Source organism: Pristiophorus japonicus, chromosome 17 (assembly GCF_044704955.1).
Source record: "Pristiophorus japonicus isolate sPriJap1 chromosome 17, sPriJap1.hap1, whole genome shotgun sequence".
Lineage (NCBI taxonomy): Eukaryota > Metazoa > Chordata > Chondrichthyes > Pristiophoridae > Pristiophorus > Pristiophorus japonicus.
Genome location: NC_091993.1, coordinates 124,968,797 through 124,987,938, shown reverse-complemented (window position 1 = coordinate 124,987,938; position 19,142 = coordinate 124,968,797). Strand labels below are relative to the sequence as shown.

At 45.1% G+C, this 19,142-nt stretch overlaps 1 protein-coding gene across 2 annotated transcripts in view; it reads left to right on the top strand.

The window, feature by feature from the left end:
* The first annotated feature begins 2,255 nt into the window (after positions 1–2,255).
* rap1aa (RAP1A, member of RAS oncogene family a) overlaps positions 2,256–19,142 on the top strand; it is a 121,177-nt gene continuing 104,290 nt past the window's right edge. The window contains exon 1 of one of the 2 annotated variants that reach the window (XM_070859242.1): positions 2,256–2,366. The gene's annotated coding sequence lies outside the window, so the exon portion shown is untranslated. The remainder of the gene's footprint in view (positions 2,367–19,142) is intronic. The other variant, XM_070859243.1, reaches the window with a different exon arrangement.

Below are 19,142 nucleotides of genomic sequence, written 5' to 3'. Positions count from 1 at the left end.
AGTGTGATATGTTGTGAATTGGGTGAGTGTGATTGGGTGAGTGAGATTGGGTGTGAGTTGGGTGAGTGTGATTGGGTGTGAGTGAGGTGAGTGTGACTGTGTGTGACTGAGTGTGATTGGGTGTGAGTGGGATGAGTGTGATTGGGTTTGTGTGGGGTGAGTGTGATTGGGTGTGAGTTGGGTGAGTGTGATTGGGTGTGAATGATTGGGTGTGCGTTGGGTGAGTGTGATTGGGTGTGAGTGGGGTGAGTGTGATTGGGTGAGAGTGGGTTGAGTGTGATTGGGTGTGAGTGAGTGAGAGTGTTTGGGTTTGAGTTGGGTAAGTGTGATTTGGCATGAGTGGGGTGAGTGTGATTGGGTGTGAGTGTGTGTGAGTTGGATGAGTGTGAGTGTGTGAGTTGGGTGAGTGTGAGTGTGAGTGGGTGTGTGTGATTGTGTGTGAGTGGGTGAGTGTGATTGGATATGAGTTGGGTGAGCGTGAGTGCATGTGAGTGAGTGAGTGTCATTGGGTGTGCTTGATTGGATGAGTGTGATTGGGTGAGTGTGCTTGTGTGTGACTGGGGTGAGTGTGATTGGGTGTGAGTGGGTGTGATTGGGTGTGTGTGAGTGAGTGATTGTGATTGGGTGTGAGTGGATGACTGTGAGTGTGTGTGAGTGGGGTGAATATGATTGGTGTGAGTTGGGTGAGTGTGATTGGGTGTGAGTGTGGTGGGTGTGAGTTGGTGAGTGTGATTGAGTGTGAGTGGGGTGAGTGTGATTGGGTGTGAGTTGGGTGAGTGTGATTGGGTGTGCGTGATGTGAGTGTGATTGGTTATGAATTGGGTGAATGTGATTGGGTGAGTGTAATTGGGTATGAGTGGGTGTGAGTGAGTAAGTGTGATTGGGTAAATGTGATTGGGTGTGAGTGGGGTGACTGTGATTGGGTGTGAGTGATGTGAGTGTGATTGGTTATGAATTGGGTGAGTGTGATTGGGTGAGTGTTATTGGGTGCAAATGGGGTGAGTGTGATTGGGTGTGAGTTGGTGAGTGTGATTGGGTGTGAGTGAGGTGAGTGTGACTGTGTGTGACTGAGTGTGATTGGGAGTGAGTGGGATGAGTGTGATTGGGTTTGTGTGGGGTGAGTGTAATTGGGTGTGAGTTGGGTGAGTGTGATTGGTTGTGAGTGGGTGAGTGTAATTGGGTGTGTGTGGGGTGAGTGTGATCAGGTGTGAGTGGGGTGAGTGTGATTGGGTGTGAGTGAGTGTGATCTGGTGTTTGTGTGATTGGTTGTGAGTGGGTGAGTGTAATTGGGTGTGTGTGGGGTGAGTGTGATCAGGTGTGAGTGGGGTGAGTGTGATTGGGTGTGAGTGAGTGTGATCTGGTGTGAGTGTGATTGGGTGTGAGTGGGGTGAGTGTGATTGGCTATGAGTGGGGGAGTGTGATTGGCTGTGAGTGGGTGAGTGTAATTGGGCGTGTGTGGGGTGAGTGTGATTGGGTGTCAGTGGAGTGAGTGTGATTAGGTGTGAGTGAGTGTGATCTGGTGTGTGTGTGATTGGGTGTGAGTGGGGGAGTGTGATTGGCTGTGAGTGGGGTGAGTGTGATTGGGTGTGAATGGGGGAGTGTGATTGAGTGTGAGTGGGTGAGTGTGATTGGCTGTGAGTGGGGTGAGTGTAATTGGCTGTGAGTGGGTGAGTGTGATTGGCTGTGAGTGGGGTGAGTGTGATTGGGTGTCAGTGGAGTGAGTGTGATTAGGTGTGAGTGAGTGTGATCTGGTGTGTGTGTGATTGGGTGTGAGTGGGGGAGTGTGATTGGCTGTGAGTGGGGTGAGTGTGATTGGGTGTGAATGGGGGAGTGTGATTGGGTGTGAGTGGGTGAGTGTGATTGGCTGTGAGTGGGGTGAGTGTAATTGGCTGTGAGTGGGGGGAGTGTGATTGGCTGTGAGTGGGGTGAGTGTGATTGGCTGTGAGTGGGTGAGTGTGATTGGCTGTGAGTGGGGTGAGTGTGATTGGCTGTGAGTGGGGTGAGTGTGATTGGGTGTGAATGGGGGAGTGTGATTGGGTGTGAGTGGGTGAGTGTGATTGGCTGTGAGTGGGGTGAGTGTAATTGGCTGTGAGTGGGTGAGTGTGATTTGCTGTGAGTGGGGGGAGTGTGATTGGCTGTGAGTGGGGTGAGTGTGATTGGCTGTGAGTGGGTGAGTGTGATTGGCTGTGAGTGGGTGAGTGTGATTGGGTGGGTTCGGTGGGGCCGCTGCCGCTTTAAGAGCCGTTTCCCTTTTAAGGCGCGCCAGAGCGAGGCTGCGGTGACGTTGGGAGAGAGAGCTCGAGCGGCCCGGCACTGAGAGAGGCGGCAGGCCCGGCACGGCACGGCACGGCACGGCACGGACTGAGGTACCGGGCGTCGGGGACTGGGGCCAGGCCACCGCGGCGGGCTGCGTTACCGGGGGCCGAGCTACGTGGGGTGCTGAGGTATAGGGGGCCGGGGTCCGCCCGCCCGCTGCTGGAGCCACCGCCTTCCTCACACCCAGGCCCCGGGCTCCCGGCCACGGCGAAAGGCTGGCCTCGTACCGGGGCTGGTGAGGCCCCGACACCCGGAGGGTGGGCTGGGGCAGAGTCTGGGCTCCCCCCCCCCCCCCCCCCCCTCCCATGACCCTGGGCCCGGGGAGCTGGGCTCCTGCCCGCCCCGCCCCGCACCCACTCCTGCCCCGTCCGGGGACCGAGCTCTGGGGTCAGCTGCACTTCCTTCCCCCCCCCCCCCCCCCCCCCCCCCAGCCCCAGGCGGGGAACAGGGCATCCGCAGCCGGCCCGCGGGGTGGGGTCTGGGGGCAGTGGTGGATTCGACCCGCGGGAGAGGTGAGGGCGGTGGGGTTGAACTAAGGGGCGGTGGTGTGTTTGACCCAGGATAGAGGGGTGAGGGTGGTGGTGTGTTTGACCCTGGATAGAGGGGTGAGGGTGGTGGTGTGTTTGACCCAGGATAGAGGGGTGAGGGTGGTGGTGTGTTTGACCCTGGATAGAGGGGTGAGGGTGGTGGTGTGTTTGACCCTGGACAGGGAGAGTGGGGTGGTGAGGGCGGTGGTGGGTTTGACCCTGGATAGAGGGGTGAGGGTGGTGGTGTGTTTGACCCTGGACAGGGAGAGTGGGGTGGTGGTGTGTTTGACCCTGGATAGAGGGGTGAGGGCGGTGGTGGGTTTGACCCTGGATAGAGGGGTGAGGGTGGTGGTGTGTTTGACCCTGGATAGAGGGGTGAGGGTGGTGGTGTGTTTGACCCTGGATAGAGGGGTGAGGGTGGTGGTGTGTTTGACCCTGGATAGAGGGGTGAGGGTGGTGATGGGTTTGACCCAGGATAGAGGGGTGAGGGTGGTGGTGTGTTTGACCCTGGACAGGGAGAGTGGGGTGGTGAGGGCGGTGGTGGGTTTGACCCTGGTGAGGGCGGTGTTGGGTTTGACCCTGGTGAGGGCGGTGTTGGGTTTGACCCTGGTGAGGGCGGTGTTGGGTTTGACCCTGGTGAGGGCGGTGTTGGGTTTGACCCTGGTGAGGGCGGTGTTGGGTTTGACCCTGGTGAGGGCGGTGTTGGGTTTGACCCTGGTGAGGGCGGTGTTGGGTTTGACCCTGGTGAGGGCGGTGTTGGGTTTGACCCTGGTGAGGGCGGTGTTGGGTTTGACCCTGGTGAGGGCGGTGTTGGGTTTGACCCTGGTGAGGGCGGTGTTGGGTTTGACCCTGGTGAGGGCGGTGTTGGGTTTGACCCTGGTGAGGGCGGTGTTGGGTTTGACCCTGGTGAGGGCGGTGGTGGATTTGACCCTGGATTGGGGGGGGTGAGGGCAGTGGTGGGTTTGACCCAGGATATTGGGGGGGGGTGAGGGCGGTGTTGGGTTTGACCCAGGATAGGGGGGGAGTGATGAGGGCGGTGGTGGGTTTGACCCAGGATAGGGGGGGGGAGTGATGAGGGCGGTGGTGGGTTTGACCCAGGATAGGGGGGGGAGTGATGAGGGCGGTGGTGGGTTTGACCCAGGATATGGGGGGGTGGTGATGAGGGTGGTGGTGGGTTTGACCCAGGATTGGGGTGAAGGTGTGGTTGGCCCATGATTGGGGGTGGAGGGGGGGGGGGGTGGTGCAGTGATGATGCCTGGGGGTGAGGGCCTGTTTGCCCCTAAAACACATCCTGGTGTAACTGGCACCAGCCCTGAGTGTGGGCTACTGAAGTAGTTATGCCCAGGCAGGAGCCATTTCAAAAAAGATGCCAGTGTGAAAGCTCCTGTATCTGCTTTGATTTTGAAGGGGAGAAGTAAATCTACAAGCTGCAAAAAAAAAATCAGCAACCAGACATAATGAGCCTGTGAAACCTTTTTACTCTGCCCCCCTGACCTGAAAAGGGTAAACTGGCGGAGAGCTGTGCAGTACCTGGGTGGAGTAACAATGGGCATTGGCCTCTGGTGCTGGGTGTTCAAGTTGCTTTTATGCTGGCAGGCATTTGTTTGGGTTGGGTTTAATGATATTTACACCAAATCCAGCTCTCATACTTGTAGATCCAGTTTCTTATTTCCCTCTTGGATTCATGATTCTGGTGCTGAGTGGTGTAAGCAATTCTTGTGTGCCCATCTCTGGGAATCCAACGTGCATGTGCATTGAAGTGATCTTGCCTGAAGTGCCACAGTATGCAAATCAATTAATTTGTGTATTGTTTTTGGATGTCACTGCTATGCTAAGTAAACTTGATGACAGACAGCAATGGTGGAAATACATATCTGGTTATTTAGAGAGGAAGATCAGAGCTGATTCATCTCAATTTTTAGTATAAATGTACCTCTCCTGTGATCCAATTCTGCACTTGACTTTTCAAATGATATTTAATGTGAAATACATCAGCCTCTGATTTTAAGTAGCAAATGTTTTATTGCTGTAGCTTATAGTGCTTTGAGAGATCCTGTTTTTGCAAATCATCTGAAGCACTGAATTGGCTTGTTTTAATTGCTTAATCTGACTTGTCTCTTTTGAGAATATGAAGGGCTATCAGAAATGAATGCTGATTTACATTGTGTGGATCTGCACTAACCTGTGGTTATGAAGGGAGAGTTGAATCCTGAGTAAATTGTGTTTTTAAGTGTATATAATAAAATTATAACTGGTCATTGACTGAAGGGAGGTTTTTTGAAAAATTGGCAGGGCTAGAAATCTGAAATAGACTGGAAACTGCAATAAAAGCAAAATACTGGCAATACACAGGAGTGAAGTCAGGATCTGCAAAACTGCTTGACCTGTGTATTTCCAGCCCTTCCTTTGATTTCTGCAAACCTTTGTACTTTTTTTTATAACTGATTTTTCTGACTGCTGTCCCCCACCACATTATTGTAACTAGCCCAGCACTCCAGACCTGGTGCAGGTGATGATCCTTATTTAAAAGGTGTGGTGCATTGTAAGCAATTCACTCCTACCTGTGAGCATTGTGTGTGCTGATTGGCTCCCGACTCGTCTTCCTTATTCTGTGATGTTTGTTTAAGGAGTCCCTTGTGATACGGGCTTCTGTGTAGTGCTTTGTAAGTCACTGCTCCCACGAAAGCTGTGGTGTTTTGAACTTTGAAACATGGCTGGTTTCTTCACCTTAGAAGCGTTTTCATTTTGCAGTTGTGATGGGCAGTGTTCTTGCAGGATTTCAGTAAGCAGAATGGTAAGTGTGAAATTTTCATACATCTACTGAACTTGGGTCAATACCTGAAACTGCAACTACCGATTTTTGTGTTGAGCTGTGTTCAGAGCATTTTGACTTGTATTGCACTAGAGTTGGAGTACTCGTGGTTGGAGCTTGTAATGCCGTGATTGTTGGCATAGTGAGATTTTTGTTCTATTAACTTTTGTACCACGCTAGTAGCTGTACATTCTACCATGCGACAGTACTGTGAAACTAGTGCTGTAGTGATGTTTCCTTCAGTGTTACGAGTTCAAATGAAATTAAATCAATTCTGCCTCTCTTGAGCTCTTAATGTGAACTGAGCATTCCTGTTTAGACTGTGCAGAGCGTTAGATTTGGATGTGTATTGGAGAGTTTAACATGTCTGTATAGTGAGCATCTACTTTTAAGATTGAAAGCCTCCATGAGCATAAGATTGTTTTGTGATTATTGGATTAGTTAGTGCAAATTATCCAACCCGATGAGATCAAACATGGTTTGGAGTCAACTAACTTTAAACTTTTAATGTGTTGTACAAGACTGAGCTGCCTGTGTCGCTGCTTCTCTGCCTTCTACAAGTAGTGGTGCACTACAAGGAGAGATGACTTCTGGTTCAAGTATTGAGTAAATATGATGTCACTGCAGTTAAAAAGAAACGGTTGCTTTTTGACAAATTGAAGAGTGCTGTTGCCACACCGGAAGAACAACACAGAGCAACGTCTGCCTGGTTTGAAAGAAGTTTCAAAAACTAGGTAAACCTTTGACAGCCCTGCGGGATTGTGTATGGTTGGACCGTGTTTCATCACAGCAGTTTTAAGCGGAATGAATGACTTGTTTTAGTCAACTTATTTCTCGACTAGAAGAAGAGTTGTGCAAGATGAGCTTCAGAGCCTTTTTAATGGATTGAATTGTAATGTAAAGTTCATGCCCCTTTTTGCCAAATTGAGCACAGAAAATGCTGGTTGGTGGTTACTGGCATTAAAAAACTGACTGGTTGTTGGACAGAATGCTAACCCGAGAGATGCTGAACGCGGCATGTTTTGTCTCACTGCAAAGAGTGCAAGCTTCCTGCTTTCGTCGTAACTGCATGTATGTGTGGGAATTAAACCTTAAGTCTAACTGGGAAGAAGCATACTGCTGTTTATGATCTCTGCGTCTTGCGCATTTCCTGTTTTAACATAAGGCCTTTATTGTGGAATTGGAGCATTTTAAAATTGCGCAACAATTTCAACTCTGTAATTGTGGGGTACAGGGTGGAGTATAAGCCTAGGCATTTTTCCTGATTCTTTCTTTTGTGGTGTTGCCAGCTCGAGGGCTTGCTTGTCTTCCTCCGTCCCTTACCATTGTCGATGAAACCCTTATTTACACCTACGTTACCTTCAGGCTTTTTCTGCTGTGCTTTCCTCCTGAGCTCCACATTGCACGAACTTCACCTTGCCCAAAGTTTGCATCAGTCCCTGCTTTCCTGTTGCCTCTGTGCTCGCTGACCATTGGTCCCCAGGTCATTAAATTAAAAATCCCTTGCTCTTATTTACAAATCTCTTTCCCTCCCCTTCCCACAGCTTTGCCTGAGTTTACCTCTGCAACCTCCTTCAATCCATGACCTTTGTCTTACCACCTTGGCCTCCTATGTATTCAACCTGCTCACCACCCCACTAGAGCCATCATCGGCTGTCAGTTCTACTCTATTTAACTCCCTTCTAAACTGTCTGTTACTTCATCTGTCTTTTTTTAAATGGTTCTTCCAAACCTATCTCTTGTCTTGCCCCTACTTCTCAGTGTAAAGCTTGGGAGATTTTGCTCAGTAAACTCAAGTCCTAGTACTTTTTGTGGTAGTCCTTTTTTTAAAATGATTTTCTAGTGACTAATGTGGATGGTTTGTTTAGAAGATTTTAGCAACTTTTTTGACTGACTACTTTTGTAGAGAACACTAAGACTGATGGTTCGCTGGGAAAATATGTGGAGTATAGGTAGGTAGGTGGGGGAATGCTGGGCTTGCAGAAATGCTTGTTTTTGTAGCAGATGTTTTATTGGTAGGAGTTTTGGATTTTTTGTCGAATTTGTTCCTACATGTGAAATATTTGTTCAATGCTACTTTTGGCAGAATTCCATTTCCTGTCACTGTTCCTGACGTCTGTAAGGGCATTCCACATCCTCTGGACATGTTAAAAATAATCGGCAGTCCCCAGGTTTATTTCATGGTCTCTGTTGAGTTAGCTGGACTGGCAGGAGGATAGAGCAGAGATCTTGGAGTAGAGATCGTGAGCGAAGAGAGGGGAGTGGAAATAGGCCAGAGTTGCTTTGTATTCCTCCCTGGCATCTTTTTTTAATGCTGAAAATATTTGCATTTAAAGTTGGGAAAGAGGGTTGCGATGGGGTGTGAATTCTTTCCTCCCTGCTCCCCTGCCAAAGCTACATAGCCTAGAGGTTCTGCCTGTGGGAATGAAAATGGCTAGTTGGCAGTGGGATTGGGTGAAATTTCAGAAGATCTGTGTATGGAATTGTCACCATCTTTACAAAAAATGCAAGGCAAAAGGGGAAAAATTGGAGACAGTGTCCTTTTTGTCCCTATCTCTAATCTCTTCCAGCTCCACAAACTCGCCCCCCCCCTCCCCCCAAAAAAAAATTACAGTGCTCTAATTCTGTCCTCTTAAGCATCCCTGATTATAATCACTCAACCATTGGTGTCCGTGCCTTCTGTTGCCTGGGCCCCAAGCTCTGGAACTCCCTCCCTAAACACCTCTGCCTCTCTACCTCTTTCCTCCTTCAAGACGCTGCTTAAAACCAAACTTTTGGTCACCTGCCCTAATTTCTGCTTGTGTGGCTCGGTGTCAGCATCCTTTTTATCTCCACTCCTGTGAAGCGCCTTGGGACATTTCACTGCGTTAAAGACGCTATATAAATACAAGTTGTTAATTTGATATTGGCCACTTGTCTATTGAAATTACTTTTTTGTGAGGATTATTCAGTTGCCATTGTACATTTTTCTTACCATTTCCTGCCCTGCCCCCTTATCAATCAGCCCGAGTCTTCCAGTGGAGATAATATCAAGTGTGTCCCTTTTTTTATTGAGAAGATATTAAATCTCAAAATATTTAAACATATCCCTCAAGGGAGGTGAATATTTTGAGATGCCTAGTAGTCTAGTTGCGAATGTTTGGCATGGAAGCAGGAATTTTGATCCTAGTTGAGGAATATGCTCCAAAAGAACACGAGCCCACATTACCTGTGCACAGGACAGGCACCATGTGTGATGAACATTTCTGTATCATGATTTTAATTTGGACTGTAGCCATCCCGTTTTGATTCAGACTTCAACTCTGTTTCAAGGGTCAACTTATTACTTTGTACTCAAAATAACCTGAGCTGTTTGAGGGTTTATTTTTATAAAAAGATAACTGCAGTACTTCCAGCAGTGATGCATGCTTATTTTTGGAATGTGGAGTCTTCTGTATTCATTGGATTTTGAGCAAAACCATGTGGGATGTTAAGTTCACTGTCAGTATAGCTAGCAAGCATTAGATCAACATGGTCTTCAGTTGAGTGAGCTACGTGTGCAAAATTGCTCCACATCCCTTTCAAAATAGTGCCTTTCCTGTACAAAATATTTACTTTAACCATATGTAAGGCCCCTGCATATCTGTAATGGTGACCTTCAAATTATGAAAACAATCATTGATCGCTTTCCAAAGAGTGAAATTTACACTTTTAACACCTATAAATTTGGCAAAAACAATGCTTCACATTAATGTGGTAGGAACTTTTCCTCCCGATTTTCCTCCCTGACCCATATTTATTAAACAAGTCAACTTGGCGAGGGTGCTTCTAACAGTCCTTAACTGAGAAGGTTATGGGTTCAAGGCAGAATTTGAGTGGATAATCCAGAATTACATTTGTGTGTGTCTTACTGAAGGAGTGCAGCATTGGTCGAGGTGATGTCCTTCAGATGAGATGTTCAACTGAGGATCTGTATGCTTTCATAGTTTCAACATCCTATGATATCTGAAGATGGATGTATTCTCTCTAACCAATGTTCTTATATCAACCAGCACCACCAAAAGTAGATTAACTGGTCATTCATCTCCTTGCTGTTTGTGGAACTTGCTGTGTCTAAAAGGGCTGTGGCATCAGTGTTCTAGTATGTAAAGCGTTTGGGTCCTTTCTGAATGATGTGGTGAGGTGCTGTGTAATTGCAAGTTGTTCAAGATCCTTTTCTTGGTCTTTCCAATGTGACACTGGAACCTGTTGCCAATGGGAGCCCAAGGTTGGGGTTAGCTCTAACACTGCCCTATCCTCTTCCATGGGGAAGTATCTGGACTCCAATCTGCAATGCTGGCCTGGAGCCAGAGTATTGGAATATCTGCCCCGTGTGATTGCATAAGGTTCCACTTTTTTTCTCACTTGGGGAAAATCCATTATCTTGCATGAGCAGGACCTGAAATGAATGGGATTATACTTTAAATAACAATTCCACGTGCCTTATTTTTGGTACCATTCTGTTGGAAAGAAAATGGTATCAGTAAAATGGCTTGTAAATTTACTTTTTGATGTGGGACTGATTGGTTTGCAATCTTAATGGTTCAGTAGAGAACACAAGTTAGGATTATGGAAAAGCTTTTTGGGAATGAGGAAGAGCAACTTTACTAGTGTCAACCATGGCTTAGTGGGTAGCACACTTGCTTCTGAGTCAGAAGGTTGTGGGTTCAAGTCCCACTCCTCAGCCTTGAACACACACATCTAGGCTGACACTCCCAGTGCAGTACTGAGGGAGCGCTGGACAGTCAGAGGAGCAGTACTGATGGAGTACCACACTGTCGGATGTGCCATCTTTCAGATAAGACGTTAAACCAAAACCCCGTCTATCCTCAAGTGGACATAGAAGCTCCCATAGCACTATTTCGAAGCAGAGCAGGGGAGTTATTCCAGTGTCCTACCCAAAATTTATCTTTAAATCAAAATAACAAAAATAGATTATCTGGTCATTATCACATTGCTGTTTGTGGCAAATTAGCTGCTGCATTTCCCATATTAAAACTGATCACTCCAAAAGTACTTCATTAGCTGTTAAATGTTTTGAGCTGGTCATAAGGCACTATATAAATGCAAGTCTTTCTACTCTGCATCTGAGTTGTTGTTGGACCTAGAGATGTTTGAACCCTACCCTCTACTAGGATTTGGAAAAGTTCCCCAATTTCCAGCACTGCTTTTCCCTCCCCCAATATGCACACATTCACCCTTCTTCCCTCAGCCAGTCTAGGAATCAAATATTGCTTTCTAGGATGCAAACAGATTTCTGGCTTTTACCAACTGGCCACTTGCCATCTCGAGGCACTGCAACCTTTTTGAGCAATGCAGGAGAACGAGACCTGACTATTATACCATGCCTGACATCCACTGAATTCGGTGGGAGCATTGGATCAGCTTCTATAGGAACTGTCGGTTTCTATCCCCTGCCAAAGGATCATTTTGTGGGAGAACGAATATCAAATTATCCTGTCTTAAAAATGTTCATAAACCAGCCATGTAGGATAAGTGTTGAATATTGAAAAAGAATTCCCTAATTTGACCTGATCACCATTGGAGTCTCTCTCTCAAACCAAAAGAGTTAAAAAAGAATGTTGCCGGAATATTTTTTGTTGCTGCTGTTATGATCCTTTAGGAAAAAAACGCGTCTCTGTGTGTGTGTCTCTCTTGGAATTGGAGTTGCAAGTTCTCCAGCAGATCTGACCCAAAGGCCTCCCTGCTGGAAACTGAAATACTGTGACCTCCTTCCTGTTTGATGCAGAGAGCTGTAGGGCCTTGAGTCAGAACAAGTTCTACTTCATGGCATCTGATTTATTAAAAATTCCTGAACCTTCTGGCTATTTTGTAATGTTTTCACCGTTTCCAGGAACGTGCCAGGCAGCTGTGGGTGAGTGGATTCAAGTGCAGGGATCTGTCATTACAACCACCACCTCTCCATTTTACTTTTGTTAGGGGGAGGGGTGGGATTCTATATAATCTTTTCCTATGTTCTAAGGACTTGACTTGTACATGAGTTAAATCTGCAAACTAATAGATGCACATGTACTTACTATTTTTTAAAATGGAGACTAGATTTTTAATTGGCAGTAACTAAATGCAAATCTTTTAACTTCCTGTTGTTGCCCCATAGAGAAAAAAGTAAATGGTGCGAGTTGAGTTTGTGTTGAGCTTGCTTTCATAGTTTGAAGCGGGTTTACGTAACGATTACATGTTCAGGCAGGTTAGTGCTTAGTTGATGCCACAAAACTGCCTGCATTAATTAGATAGAAGACTCCTTTCCAATTATAACACGGGTGGTTTGTGTTGGGTGATGGAAGTGATGCAGTGATCAGGAAACCCCCCTCCCGTGCCACAAGAGCTGGGAGAGATCTGGTGTTGTTGACAGCTGATGAGGGGAGAGGAACTTACCCGTTGCAAAGAATGGTTATCTGTTTCAGAATGAGAAGGCAGATATTGCTGTTTAAATATATTTAAAAAAAAAAGCAGTTTGGATTTTATATATGGGGGATGTAAGGTGCCTAAGTAAAGTTGTAAATTTGTACAATATGTTGGTTAGGCCACAGTTTGAGTTGTGTGTGCAGTTTTTGGAAGAGGGGATTTCCCATTTTCAAAAAGACTCTGTACTGTACAGAGTAGATTCACCGAGGTGGGCCTGGGATGGGAAACTGAGAATAGGGTTGTGATATTTCCACTGGAGAGGAGATTGATGTTTTTTCTTAAATTATAAAGGGTTTTGATGGGAAATGATTACTGTCTGGTTGGGGAGTCAAGTGATGAGTTTATCAATATAAAATTTACAGAGGAAGAATAGACGTTTTGTTTGCGTGCGCATCAGGTTGTTGGAGCATGAATGCTTTGCTGCAGGGAGTGGTTGAGGCAGACTTTTGCGGGCAAGTTAAATAAATATTTATTTGGATCATATGTCTATATCTAAAGGGGAGAGCAGACAATGCAGCAGGATTAGCGTTGGATTGCTCTAGCACAGAGCCAACACAGACTCGATGGGCTGAATAGCCACCTGTGCTGTAAACTTAAACAAAGTGTAAGTCTCAATTTGCTAACAGGATTATTTGCAATATAGTCCAGAACACAACAATGGTGCTTCAGTAGAGTATATATGCTATATATTGGTACATATGATGTACATAGTGGGGTAGTGGGGTATGTATTTAAATCAAGTTTATATTGGCTGCAGATTCACCAATCTTTAAATGACATTTTGTATTTTTAAACCTGACTGAGTTGGAGAGCTGGCTCCACTGACTCAAGATCTGTAGAGGATGAGTCAATTTGCGCACTCCTCAGTGACTAAGTCCTATACCAACCTTGCCCTGATGAGGCATTGCTACCTCCTTTTTAAAAAAAAAAATGTGTGCAAGGGCAATAATGAAAAGTTTCTTGCTACTTTAATGTTCTAAATATAAAATGGGGAAGAAAAACTAGGAGCACCACAAAGTCTGAACAAGCGAAATGCAAACACTATTTACTGACCTTAAGAAAGAACTTGCACTTATATAACTTATTTCACAACCTCCTGATGTCCTAAACTGTTTCACAGCAGTGGAGTATTTTGGTAGTGTAGCCACTGTTGCAATGTAGGAAAGGCAGAAACCAATTTGTGCACAGCAAGCTCCCACAAACAGCAATGAGAGAAATGACCAGATAATTAAAGTGATGCTGGTTGAGTGATAAATGTTGTTCAGGAAAATACCCCTGCTCTCGGAATAATGCCATGGGAGCTATCCTTCCACCTGAGGGCTTGGGTTTGACATCTCATCTGAAAGTAACGCCTATCTCTGACAGTGCTGCACTGGAATGCTGTCATGGATTACATGCGCAAGTCTTTGGAGCTGGACTTGAATCCACAACCCTCTGACTCCAAGGCAAGTGGTGAGCTAAGGTTGGCACAAAAAAACATCAATCCTAATACTGTGGGCAAGATGAGGTTCTTGTGGCAGTGACATTTGTAGTATCTATCTGTGACTGTTGGACAGTTTTGAAAAAAGCCTGCTGGAAACTGCCTGCCGGCTGTAAGGACTAATTTTTTTTCTTGGATACTTTGATGTTTACAGTACAAGACTTAGGAAAGGCAATTGCCCTTAGAATAAGCTTATTCCTTAATAAAGGGTATCTCAAAAGGTCTTGCTCCATCTGTGTACTGTTCAAATTAGAAGTAAATCTATAGTATGAAACCTTTGCAGGCTATATAATGTACACCATCATTTCTACCATTTTACTTTTGCTAAAAGGGCTTTTAGTTTGTATGCTCAGATAATTAAATGCATTGCGGATACAGAATTTAATCTGGCAGAAGAGATTGCAATTAATATAGGCAATCGTTTTGAAAATACTGGCATCTAACCATTTGGGGCAGATGAGGAAATTATTGAGGCCATTATGCAGCAAAATAGATTTTCATTTGATGAACTGAGGGAAAATGTTGGCTTATTTTATGAGTTGGCTGAACTTGGTTTGTGTTTTTGTGTGACCTGCTTGAGAGAACTGGCAGTATTTGCGTCAACCTATAACTCCAGCTTTACTGTACCAGCAGGAGTTGCACTAAACATCACGGAACATTTCTATAAAAGGAAAACTGTAGTCTTTATTTTTTTTTTTAAAAGCTATAAAACCAATTCAGTTTTGTCACATGCTTTTGGAACGGTCTATCCCATTACAATTTGACTTGTAAGGAATTTTTTTTTTTAAACCAGTGTACGCGCCAAGTTCTTGATGACCTCATTTTTCCCTTCTTGAGCCGCAGGCTCACAATTTAAAATCCATGGTGCTTATAACATGGCTCATCTCCTCTTGGATTTAAATGGGAATGGATCCTGCTGTGGTTCATTACATTTTTCTTTTGTTCAGGGGATGTGGGTGTCGCTGGCAAGGCCAGCATTATTTGCCCATTCCTAATTGCCCCTTGAGAAGGTGGTGGTGAGCTGCTGCAGTCTGCTTTGAAAGTACTCCCACAGTGCTGTTGGGGAGGGAGTTTCAGGATTTTGACCCAACGGCGATATATTTCCAAATCTGAATGGTGTGTGATTTGTGGAAAGTGGTGGTGTTCCCATGCGCCTGCTGCCCTTGTCCTTTTGAGGTGGTGGAGATTGTGGGTTTGGGAGGTGCTGCTGAAAAATGCATGTTCCCCATTATTGGGTATCATTCTTTCCAACTGTACATGTGATATATTTTCAAGTATGTCATTGAGGATCATATTTATGGGAATGAATTTAGAATACCAAAGTTGGTAAAGGAAGACATTTGGTCGTCATGTCCTGTTTATTACAAACCTTAAGAAGCAATCACTCAAACAGGGATGTGCCTTTTTTATATGAAGAACTGTATATCTGGGGTGGGAGGCACTGTAGTGAAGAGTTACGACTACCTTTATCTAATGATTCAGTCGGATGTTGCTTGTGTAATTCTCTTTCCTGAGGTTATTTTGAAGCCCTCGACTACAGTGGAATTGGGTTCTTTTCTGTGAACTGTTATCGCATTGACTGGAACCACACTGTAAATGGCCAGAGTGTCAGTAGCATTGAAGCTATCTGCAAGGCTACTGTGGCAGTAAAGTTTATAAACTTTTATCACCCAAAAATGCAGTGAGAATATACACTGTAATTGGACCTAACTAGCATCTTAAAAAAAAAAACAGGAAATGCAGTGAAAGTGGGATATTGCTGATAACTGAATTATCTGTCCTGAAGTAAGATACTGTAGGAAAATGTGTAATACTGCAAAATTGATACAACTTTGTAACTACTTTATCTGTTGCTTCTGAAAGTCATGTTCTAAAATTCCCATATGTATATCTGGATAGGAACCAGCAACTGAGATCAGCAAATACTTGCACATTTCCAGTTTAATTTCTGAATTCTCTGAACTGCTATAGTTTCTGGAGTAGAACTAGATACAGTAACTTTTTTCTAATGTTCTAACCTTTAGCACACATTAGGATACTGTGAGGAATGTAGGTACGAGATGGGTGGCACTAAGTTACAAGGCAGTCATTTAATCATGTCCAAAACTGTTCATCGATGTTTAAGCATTTTAGAATTTTACTAACCCTTAATTTGCCAGACATCTGTTTTATAATCTGTTTTTGAAAAGTGACTACTCTTAATGTGTGGAGTGCAGTAGAGGTAGCTTGACATTCTTCAAGTGTAGTAGTTGAACATGTATGGAATTACATGGTTCGTACTTGCATGATTCGTATTTGTGCACGCCACTGTACTACCGGTATATAAAAAGGGCTGCCGGTGAAATTTCTGACTTAATTGCTATTGTGCCCTCTTTCTCCACTCTTTCTCTTCTCCTCCTCCCCCTTCCCCCCCCCCCCCCCCCCCCCAACCACCCCTCCTTTTCCCATCCTACCACAGCATATGAAGTATTTGTTTGTGCATGTTTTTTTTTGGTCTCTCTCCATCTTCTAGTTGAGAGAATCAATTTTGTTTCAATATCGTGCAGCAATTATAGGGTTACTTCATTCAGTAAGGAGAGATAATAAATTGTATCGCTGTTGAGTATTAGATTATGTATGATGTTGACTGGTAGGTTAGATTGTTACTGAATAAAGCTCTATCTTAAATTGACACACTAACTTTCTCTGGATCTCCCTATCTTCCTTTCCTCTTGCCACCTTGATTCATTTGATCACCAGCTTGGAAGGCATGGGTGAGGTCCTTTCTGACCAATAGTGAGATCCGGATTAGAATTGTTTCCCTCTGCCATCTTTATCTGCCTGGTTCTCAATCTTGCTCTAGCACAGCTACACAAACTTTTTTCTGTTGGAATACAAATGGGCCGATATCACCAAGAAAGATTTGCATTAATATAATGCCCTTTCATGACCACCCAAAGCGCTTTGCATCCAATACTTTTTGAAGTTTAGTCACTGTTGTAATGTAGGAAACGCGGCATCCAATTTGTACAAGGCAAGCTCTCGCAAATCGCAATGTTATGACCAGATAGTCTGTTTTTAGTGATGTTGATTGTGTGATAAATATTGGCCAGGACAGCAGGGATAACTTCCCTGCTCTTCAAAATAGTGCCATGGAATCTTTTCAGAGCAGGTGGGGCCTTGGTCTAACGGCTCATCTGAAAAATGGCGCCTCTGACAGTGCAGTGCTCCCTCAGTACTGCAGAGTGTCAGCCTAGAATTTTGTACTCGTCATTGGAGTGGGACTTGAACCCACAACCTTCTGACTCAGAGGCGAGAGTTCTACTCGCTGAGCCACAGCTAACACAACTTTATTGAAGTGTTGTTTGTGGACTGGATGACGCAAACACTATGTACACTTTTCAAGCCTAGTTCGCTTTGGGTGGCAGTGGTCTGCATGCTTGTATACGAGCTGAACAATCCAAAGGATCTGCTTTTATAGATGTGGCACTAAGATTTTGCAAAAAACATTCTCCATCTGATCCAAGTAGTGAAGCTTGTCATTCAATCCTGTGTGCTGCTTTGTGCTTCTCGTATGTGATACCCAGTAGTCAGGATTAGGCCAAAAAAAGGGACTGATCAATGGCTGTGGTTGCATAAGTTATTTAATTGGACAATTTCCAAAAATCGGAGCGTGTTTGTCAGCCAAAAGTGCTTGGGTTATCTGCATAAGCCATCAGACGAGTTGCTTCATCCTGAGCTAATTGGGCAAGGCCAGTAAAATGTACTCTGGGTACATAGACATAATTGCATGTTGGTCTCCAACACTTGTGCTGCAGTCTTCCATATTTAGTCAAACTTAACTTCTGTTTTCTTGGCTGAGTAATTATAGATCACTTGATTTGTAGGCCCCAAGTTTCCACACGCGGCAAAACAGGCGCCCCTCCGAGCTGGGTGCCTGTTTTTCGTGCCGAAAACGGCGCCTGAAAAAAAAGCGCTATTCTCGAGCGCTTTGCTTGGCGTGGTGCCCAGGGGGCGGAGCCTACCACTCGCGCCGATTTTGTAAGTAGGAGGGGGCGGGTACAATTTAAATGAGTTTTTTCGTGCCGGCAACGCTGCGCGTGCGCATTACAGCGTTCGCGCACGCGCAGTGTGAAGGAAACATTGACACTCGGCCATTTTAAAAAGTGCTGCAGAAAGTGAAAATTTGTTTATTGAACCCTTGCAAAGGCTTGTATTTTAATTTTCTTGATATTTCTGAGGGTGAGGGAATGCATTCTGTAATTAAAGATAGACTGTGATAAACGGGACACATGCACTTGTTTGAGACTATTCAAATTCTTTGTAGCTGTTCAATTTTTAAAATTTTTTTTATAAAACCACATTGCCCTTCCATGATCAGCACTGAGGCTTCTTGCAGCTTTCTCCCCCTGCCGTCCGTCGGGCATGACGGCAAACGGCTGCCTCAGTAATGAGGCTTCCTACAGCCTTCTCCCTGCCTCCCCCCCCCCCCCCCCCCCCCCCGCCGTCGAACGGCTTCCTGCAGCCTCCCTCCCCCCCCCCCCAGCTGTCAGTCGGTCCCGACGGCAAACCGCTGCCTGAAAGGCCTGCCTGAAGCACTTTCACACAGGTAGGAACATGGTTTATTTAATCTTTTCTTTGCTTATAAATTTTTATTCAGGTTGGATTTATTTGTATAAGTATAACTAAGGATTTATTGTAGAATGTAATGACTTCCCTCCACCCCCCCCCCCCCCCACCTCGTTCCCGACGCCTAATTTGTAACCTGCGCCTGATTTTTTTTTTAATGTGTAGACAAGGTTTTTTCAAGCCTACAAAAATCTTCACTTGCTCCATTCTAAGTTAGTTTGGAGTACGTTTTCACTGGAAACTTTCAAATCAGGTGTCAGTGGCCGGTCATGCCCCCTTTTGAAAAAAAATTCTGTTCAAAAGTGAAACTGTTCTACCTGACGAGAACTGCAGAAAACTTAAATGTGGAGAATTCCGATTTCTAAGATACTCTGTTCTCCACCAGTTGCTCCTAAAAAATCAGGAGCAAATCATGTGGAAACTTGGGGCTGTATTGTGGGGAGGGATATTGGGTGCTCTCCAACTCCCCAGAGCATGTTACTTCCTGAACTGAGGGGTAAGCAATTTGGTCCTGGGCCTTCGCTAAGGATTAAGAGATGTGCTGACCAGGAGCAGGCCATTCAGCTCCAGCCTCTTCTGCCGTTCAGTTAGATCATGACTGATGTATAGTTCAACTCCATTTACCCACCTCTGTTCCATATCCCTTGATACCCTTACCTAACAAAAGTCCATCAATCTGTCCAGAAAATTTCAGTTGACTGCCTTTTTGGGGAGCAAGTTCCAGGTTCCACTACCCTTTGGGTTTTAAAAAAAAAAAAAGTGCTTCCTGATTTCATTCAAAAGCTTGGCTCTAATTTTATTATGCCTTGTTCTGGATTCTCCACCAGAAAACAATAGTTTATCTGTATCTACTCTATATAGAATTGCACATCATTTCAAAACCTGGATCAGATCAACTTTCAACCTTTTTAAACTCTAGGGGATACAAGCCAAGCTTGAGTAACCTGTCCTCATA